We start from the raw sequence: 6,000 nt of genomic DNA on the forward strand, positions 1-6,000 counted from the left end.
CTGCTACATGGTGCAGTAGGTTAATCCTCCCCCTGCGGCGCTGGCATCCCATATAGGTGCCGGTTCTAGTCTCGGCTGCCCCTCTTCCAATCCAGCTCTCTGCTATGGCCTGGGAAAGCAGTAGAAGATGGTCTAAGGCCTTGGGTCCCTGCACTCGTTTGGGAGACCAGGGAGAAGCACCTGGCTCCTGGCTTCGGATCAGTGCAGCTCCAGCAGTTGTGGCCATCTTGGGAGTGAACCAACGGAAGGAAGACCTTACTCTCTGTTTCTCTCTCTCACTGTCTGTAATTCTACCTCTCAAATAAATAAATAAAATCTTAAAAAAAAGAAATCAATACTTAACAGGAAGAGAAAAATTTCCGAATCATGTGTAACTTCAGAAAGTTAAGGAGAGAGTCAGCAACCATGCAACAATAATAGGTTGCTTTTAACAAACAGGATGATCAGAAAACAAATACTTTGGTAACTGTAGATGTGGTAGCAAAAATAAAAACTTTCACAGTGGAATAAAAGGGCAGAATTTAAAATATTTCTCAAAAAGCAGAACAAAAAGGCTAAGAAAAATAGATAACAGGAGAGAGTAAGAAAATCAATCAAGGTAGTCCATTATCCAAATAATGGGAAAAGAGGATAGAGAAAGTGGTGGAGAGGAACCCAACAACAAAGCATTCAAACATTTTTTTCAGAACTCATGGGCAAAATGCCCAGATTGAAAAGACCCACTGGATCCCCAGCACTGTGGATCAAGATATGCCCACACCGCGGTACCTTTATGGGAAAATTCAAAACATCGAGGGAGAAATTATGAGGGTGGGGTGGGGTGGGATGGAAAACACAATAAACAGGTAAATTCAAGGAACCTAGAATCTGAATTTCATTCTTCTCAACTGCAACACCAAAAGCAGCAGGTCATTAGGGACAATTATAACCCAATGGGATTCCTATTCCAGTCAGACTTTCAGCCAGATGTATGGTTAGAATAGTCATTTTCAGATTTGGAGGTCACCAAAAATTCATTTCCCTGGAAGCTGTTAGATGTGCTTCATCAAAATGAAGAAATAAGCTGAGAAAAAAGGATGTGAGATCCAGGAAACATAGATGCAATGAAAGAAAATAGTAAAGTGAGTGCCCACAGTGGCAGAGTGAGATCATAGGCAGAGAGGATCATCAGTCCACATGTAGGCAGGTGAGAGGCATGAGACATGAGCCTTCTCCAGGAATGGTACAATGCATGATACGGCTTAGCCTTTTGAGAGGGCAGTTGGGCAGTTGGTAGGCAGTCTTGACTTGAACCAGCTGTGAGTACATAGAAAATTATGGTGGAAAAAAACAAACCCAAGGTAGTTGTTCATTCCAGAGATAAAATTAAGCATTGTGCAGAAAAAGGAAGTTAAGTTAACATGTGTAGTTAAGATCTCAATATTTATACCATTACAGTAATAGAAAGTGATTACTGATCCAGCCAACAAACCAACTTTACTCCAGAATCATATTTGGAGGATAGTTTGATGGAAAGGGTTTATGTGTGTCTAGGATGGTTGTGTGTGTGTGTGTGTGTGTGTGTGGTATGCAAATGAGAAGAAAATGGTCAAATCTTCATTCTCCAGAGGGAGAACTGATACAAAATGCTAAAACAGAAAATGGAAAAGTAGCAGTACAGTCATGCCACTTAGTTATTTGGTGTCAATAAATAAAGATTGAGAAGGAGGGGCTGGTGCTGTGGCACAGCCGGCAAAGCTGCCATCTGCAGTGCCAGCATCCCATATTGGCATTGGTTGGATACTTAGCTGCTCCACTTCTGACAAAGTTGCCTGCCAAATTTTCCCTGCATCTGGAAAGCAGCAGAGGCTGGACCAAGTGCTTGTACCTCCCCCCCACCCCCACCCCCACCCACATGGAAGACCTGGAAGAAGTTCCTGGCTCCTGGCCTTGACATGGCCTAGCCCTGGCCATTGCTGCCATTTGGAGAGTGAAGTAGGAAGCTGAACATTATCTCTCTCTCTCTCTTTCTCTCTCTCTCTCTTTCTCTCCCCCCTTCTCTCTGTAATTTTGCCTTTCAAATAAATAAATGAATCTTAAAGAAAACACGAAAGGAGGAAAAGCTAATTAAGCTTAGGGTATTGTTTTGGGTTTCCTCTGTGAGGGAGAGGTTTTCTCTGAGTGAGTACGCAAATTCACCAGCTGATTGCTCACTAAGGTAAATTAGGATTTTTTCAGCATTTATTGAGAACCCCTCGAATCATGTCCTCTAAAGTTAAAAAAAAAAAAAAAAGAATGGATCACAATGACCATGTAGGCCTGCTGCACAGCTGACATATGCTAAATGTAGTGACTCTACTTTGGATTAAGACTTGATCTCGTGTGATATGTGATTAGAGTGGCTACATCGTTACCTACGTGAGTTTTGTTTAACTGATGTTTTGGACCATAGCATCTTAATTTTTAGATGGTTGGACATAGTCTTATAATGAAATTTCATTTCATATCTTAGAATGTTTGCCTCTAGATCAGTCATTCCAAAATGAGTTCTGCAGAGAACGGTCTATCAGGATGCTTGTTTAATCTAAAGAGCATTGTCCACATAGGTTGGTGAACTCTGAATGTTCTGTCACCCTTTTGGAGACTTACAGTGCACATTTGTATGTTTGGAACTCTAAGATGGTTTTGAATTATCTGTGTTTTGCCAACATCTTCACAGTATTTTTGAACACAGATTCATTTTTTCAACCCATTTTTAGTGTCATATGGAACACAATTTGGGAAGGTAGTGGACTCTGGGTTGTTTCATTTTTGTTGGAAATTAATCTGTTGTGAATTTTAGGTTCCTTCTAGCTCTGAAATGCTGTGACTTTACAAGTTGATCCTCAGTCATTTTCATATGACTTTGATTTATAGTTTATTGGAAATTAACAAATATATACATAAAAAATGCCCTACCTTTGAAGTCATATGTATGAGGCGTTATCTTAAATATTAGCTGGGAGAGGAAGTTGATGAGATACTGGTCAAAGGTCATAAAATTTCAGTTACACAAGAGTAGTAAGTCCAAGCGATCTATTCAGCATCATGGTGACTACAGTTAATATATTGTACTCGTGGAGAATGCAAAGAAAGTTCTTTTTAAGTGTTTTCACCACAAAAAGGACAACTGTGGGGGGGTAATGGGTAGGTCAATTAGCTTGGATTAGCTCTTCCACAGTGTGTGTGTGTGTGTGTGTGTCATGCTGTACATAAAAAATATACAATTTTACTTGCCAATTGAAAAATAAAAATAAATTTAAAACATTTTTAAAAAATGACCTTTGTTCCCTGAGCTATTATCTATCTGGGATTATTACACATGAAATTGACAACCTAATGTCTTATTTTTATTTACTATACCTTTTTTTATAAGATAGCTCAAACAATTTTTATGTTGGCTGAAAATATTTACTTCTGTGAAATTAATAGATTATGCCATGGAAATAAAATTATGGTAGACTTTGTGGAAAAATTACAGTGATAACAATTTGAGCATGAAGATTTTTGAAATTGCCACTTTTTTATGAAATTCGTAGTTTTTACTATGTCATGTTGGACTGTCAAAAGACTTTTCAATCTCTTTGGAGGAATGTTGGTATTATAACTGATTCATTCTTTTTGTCTAAAGGAGGAAGACAATGGTTGTACAGTGCCCATGGATGAGAAATGGAAACTTCTGAGCCCCAGCTTCAGTTATCCTCAAAGCTTGCCTTGTTTGTCTTCATCTAGTCCCGTTCTGATGGACATCTGGGACAGTTGCCTGTACACATGCTATATTGAAGTATTAGAAGATAAAGAAAACCTCTATTATATACCCAGCATCACTGCTGCTAGTATTCATATTTTTGCATATACTGTTTATTGCTTATGTGTAGAAGGAATGAAGCTAGTTTTGAGTTGTTATTAGTGTGAAAATGTATTATGTATTAGTAGTGAGACAGGAAAAATACATCCCCACCATTAGTAGTCCTTCATTTCCTGTCTTCAACAGAAAAAATTTTCATTTGGACAATAGTATAATTCTTGATAATAAAATCAGAGATTGCTTTTGATCAAGAACATAGAGCTGTAACTGCAATGTGAAAGATTAGTAAGAATCATGACTCATGCTATTTTTCAGCACCCTTACCAGAATTCATATCAGGCTGCTGTATCATGAAAAACATTTTGAGAGTAAATGCAACAATATAATACCTTATATATTATTTAGTTAAAGGATTTAATTGAATCCATGTTTATTTGACAGATTTGAAGCTGTTGCTTCTAGGAATCTGAAAAAAGTATAAGAAATAAAATAGGATAAAAAGAAGGTAGGTACAACATACCAGGAATAGCTTTATTTTCCACAAATAGAAATATGAATTTAATAGTATGCTATGTTAATTTAGTGTACAGTTTTTAAGACTAAAATATTTTATTCTATGTATTTCACTTCTGTAGTATGCTAAGACATTTATTTTAAATATGACCAACGATACCCTTATTTTAAGTTACAAGAAAATTTAAGCACATATTTAGTTGGAGTTGACAGAATGAGATAATTTACGTAAAGCAGTAGAGTGCCTGACACAACACAAGTACTTAATAAATGTTGTTTGTTGTTGTTATGACTGTTGTTATAAAACAAATGACTCCAATAATGAAGTCCCAATTTGGAGAAATTTTTTGATGCAAAATATCTAAGCAATAATACAGTCATGAAGTAACTATGCCTTCAGGGGTTTTAGATATATTGGGTAAAGGTAGTGCTAATGGAAGCCTTAAATACAAGTACAAATCACAACAGATATCTTTGAAAACAGAAGCAAAGAAGGTTCATCGTGTAGTCTTGGGTAGTGAGATAAAGGACTTGAACTGTGGCAGAGTGAAGAAAGTGGGCTCTTGTGAAGAGTTGGAATCAGTCAGTGGCCTATGACTACTGTAGAGCAGTGTCTCTGGAGGCAGAGAGAGAAAACTTAGATGCTTCCTTTTTGTAGTTTCTATTATGCATCAGTGAGGAGATGGCTGAACATTGTTACAAAGCTGGTGGCTTAAACATTTACATCTCACAAGGCCTGTACTTCTACCACACAGGTGGCCAAACATAGGCTGCAGGTGTAGCTACACATGTAGTTAACATCAAAAGAGCAGAGCTAAAGTCTTTCATGGTGTTGTCAGTGCAATGACTCTCCCATCACTCTTTTGGTAGATCATTGTGTTCTGGTCCTGGAACAAGTCCATGCACAGGCATCTGCCTCTACTTCTGGTTGAACAGCCAGGTACTGTTCTTGGACTTCAGATGCTTCCTGCAATCTCCTACTATCTCTCCCTAAAGTAAGCTAAGCAAACTTTACAACAGAAGCAAATTCAAATGACTTTCAGGATAATAGTCAGGTTCCTATATTTCACTCTCCAAAATATGTCCATGATTTTTTTTATTACTCAAGCAATCAAATTTATTTACTCTATTTTTTAAATCATAAGTCTGAAATAAACTGCAAGATTCAGATTGTGGTGTCCATGAGTGGGATTCTGTGTAAAGTTAATGTATGGAATACTCTTTCATTTCACCTTAGGAATCTCAGACTTAACATAGGAGTGCTTTTATAGGATGTTTTTGTAGGAATGTACTTGAAAGACATTCGTCAATCAACAAACATGCAAAAAATTGACCCCAAATCTATCTTATTTGGATGATGGAATGGGAAAGAAAAGTAAAAGCTATGTGATGTGACCTCCTAAAGCAAAAGTGGAGGAGGAAGTCACTGGGGAGATGAATGATACATTTCACACCTCTTGAAATTAAATCTAGTGTAGATTTTTTTAAAAACAAAATCCAGGAAAAAGAGCAACAAAACTAAGGTGCTTTTTCACATGGTTTATCACATGTAAGTGTATGATTCATGGTCATTGATGTACCTGATATTATAAAGTAATATTTTCAGCAAGCTGGTCAATTAAGATAGTTTGGGTCTTCCTCTGTTGCTGTTGGTTAATCTA

The 6,000-nt window shown here is 37.3% G+C and overlaps 1 protein-coding gene across 2 annotated transcripts in view; it reads left to right on the forward strand.

The window, feature by feature from the left end:
- Window positions 1-5,509, forward strand: part of CA8 (carbonic anhydrase 8) — a 112,608-nt gene extending 107,099 nt beyond the window's left edge. For both annotated transcript variants that reach the window (XM_062188460.1, XM_062188461.1), the window contains one exon: window positions 3,650-5,509. The gene's annotated coding sequence lies outside the window, so the exon portion shown is untranslated. The remainder of the gene's footprint in view (window positions 1-3,649) is intronic.
- Window positions 5,510-6,000: the final 491 nt, after the last annotated feature.

This window comes from Lepus europaeus, chromosome 4, assembly GCF_033115175.1.
Source record: "Lepus europaeus isolate LE1 chromosome 4, mLepTim1.pri, whole genome shotgun sequence".
Classification (NCBI taxonomy): Eukaryota; Metazoa; Chordata; class Mammalia; order Lagomorpha; family Leporidae; genus Lepus; species Lepus europaeus.